Genomic DNA, 2611 nt, shown 5'->3' with positions numbered 1-2611 from the left:
AAAATCTGCATTCCTGTCCAGTATAATTTCTAGCAAAGTCACAAGTCCCGAGTTCTTTTTAATAACTTACCTTCTGCATTCAGGGTGAAGTTCTTTGTAACGGGCACTGCATGTGAGCCTTTTCCCAGAGTCCCTGAGCACTGCCTGGAGGCAGAAAACACCTGACAGCGAGAAGGTCATGTCCTGACTTTTTTGTGGCTCAACAGAACACTGTGGTTCAGTGGCTTAGGATGTGGAGCAACTGGATCCTTGTTGTACCAAATTATCTCAACATCCTGAGGGTAGTAGCAGTTTGCTTCACACTTGTGAAGAGTGTTAACTGATAATTAAAAGATCAGGATGATCTCCAATTGATTCCAACTGATAACAAAATCAATTAAAACAATCAATATTCCAAAACAAACACAAAAACAAACACCAGTTAACTTTATAGCTGTTTCCTGATATCAGAAATCAATTTAAAGGGAAATCAGAATACAAAACCAATCAGCAGTTAATACTATAGGTATTACCTACAATATTATATGATTCCATCCATCCATCCATCCATTCGCTTCTACTTGTCCTTTTCAGGGTCGCGTGGGGCGCAGGAGCCTATCCCAGCTGTCATAGGGCGAGAAGCGGGGTACACCCTGGACAGGTCGCCAGTCTGTCGCAGGGCCAACACACAGGGACAAACAACCATTTGTGCTCACATTCACTCGCACATTCACACCTATGGGCAATTTGGATTAACCAATTAACCTATCCCCACTAACTGCATGTCTTTGGACGGTGGAGCCGGAGTGAACCCACGCAAACACGGGGAGAACATGCAAACTCCACACAGAAAGACCCCAGCCTGATGGTGCAATTGAACTCAGGACCTTTTTGCTGTGCAGTACCAGTGCTAACCACCGTGCCACCATGCCGCCCCAATTTATGACCATTATATGACTCATGTGGTTAAAACACTTGTACCCTCTGTTTGGGTACCTCAGTGTAACCTTTCACATGTTTTGGTTTCTGTCACTGCTGCAGCTCATGTGTGTCCCCAGAAACACTTTATCGTCACAATTTATTTATTTAATTTTAGTTCTTACAGTTTTTTTTCTATTTCTGATGTTTTTTGTGTGCTTTTGCCACATTATTTTTCTTTGCTGGTGTTTTCTTATATTGCAGTATGCATCCTACATCACATTAAAGACAAACCTGGTGGCACGCAGTCAGACGGCCTTTTTTTTTTTCGTTAGTTGCTTGATGCCCTATCCAGAAACTGTTATCTGTTATCATATACAAAGCTGGATTTTTACAATTCCTGTGTGTACTTCAGGTGTCTGGTAGTGAAGAGATGATAGCAACTGTGGAGTTTATAAACTCCTTCAGCTTTAACCTGGAGAACATCCACATTCGCATGGAAGGACCTGGGATGTTGGAGCCAAAGTCCAGGTATTACAGGTGAGTGATGATGAACAACTGTTTGTATAGCACATTTATATAGGCCTATATAAATGTGCTATACAAAAATGTGTTGTGTAGCTGCAGTTTTTCAGCTCTTTAGCTTCAGCACTGCTGATATTTCTTTCAAATGCTGCAGAGATAGCAATAAAATGAATAGCTAGTTGCTAGATTACATATTTTAAAAAGATTTGGCTTTTGAGTAAATGACAACAGGAGGTTTGACTTTATGATATATGGTAAAATTATCTTTTTGACCCTTTGACAACCTGAATAATCCTTAGCTCTAAAATAAGCACATTTAAATAAATTTAATTTCAAAGCTAAATTGTAATCATTTTTTGGCCACTAGGGGGGAGAATTACTTCCAAGGAAACATATCAAGCCACATTTAACTGTGTGACAAGAAAGATTATCATCCCGTTGGAGCTATTATCTCATCACTCATGTGTTTAACTCTCATTTTAACACAGTTAACATTTTAAACTCCTCTGGAGACAGTTTGCTATGTTCAACAGTTAGTTAATTATGAATTGAATATGTTTTTATATGTGTTTGCATAATGTTACCACAATTGTATTTACATTTCACAGTTTCTATTTGAGTGTTGATCACCCACCTCCTCTTATTTTTCTTTGTACAAGAAAGTGCCAGACAAGCATACAATAAATCTTCTGAAGATGTAAGATACAAATATCAACCAAATAAAAGAATAGAAATGCATAATCATGTGACGTGCCTTCAGTGTGTGTTTGTACATACATGTCATATTTCTTCATATTTCATATACTTCGTATATAAACAGCTTCTGTTGGCATAATTCTTACAGCTTTCAGAACAAGATTAAAATAACATATAATTTAACACCTAAGAAATTTAACACTGAAAAAATAAAGTCAACACTACATTAAATATAATTGCTTGTAGTATGAAAAGTGCATTGTCTTCTTGTAAGAGAAACCTACCACATAGGTACCCAACAGGGAAATTTAGTTTTGTGTGCAAAACTTCTTAAATATTTAGTGTAAACTATGATAAAGTTTCTGGGTCCTTTACAAATGTAACTTTTCCACACACTTCCAGTTACTACATAAATCTTTATGTAGTTAGAAATATAACTTTAATATTGTTCTTTTTGGACCTTCATTTTTCCACAGTAGAAAATACTTTTCCC

The sequence above is a fragment of the Diplotaxodon limnothrissa genome, linkage group LG3 (genome assembly GCF_057381915.1).
Source record: "Diplotaxodon limnothrissa isolate DT_005_m linkage group LG3, D_limnothrissa_male_GT1.1, whole genome shotgun sequence".
Taxonomy (NCBI): Eukaryota; Metazoa; Chordata; class Actinopteri; order Cichliformes; family Cichlidae; genus Diplotaxodon; species Diplotaxodon limnothrissa.
The sequence above is the reverse complement of the archived record's forward strand: the minus strand, read 5'-3'. Positions refer to the sequence as shown.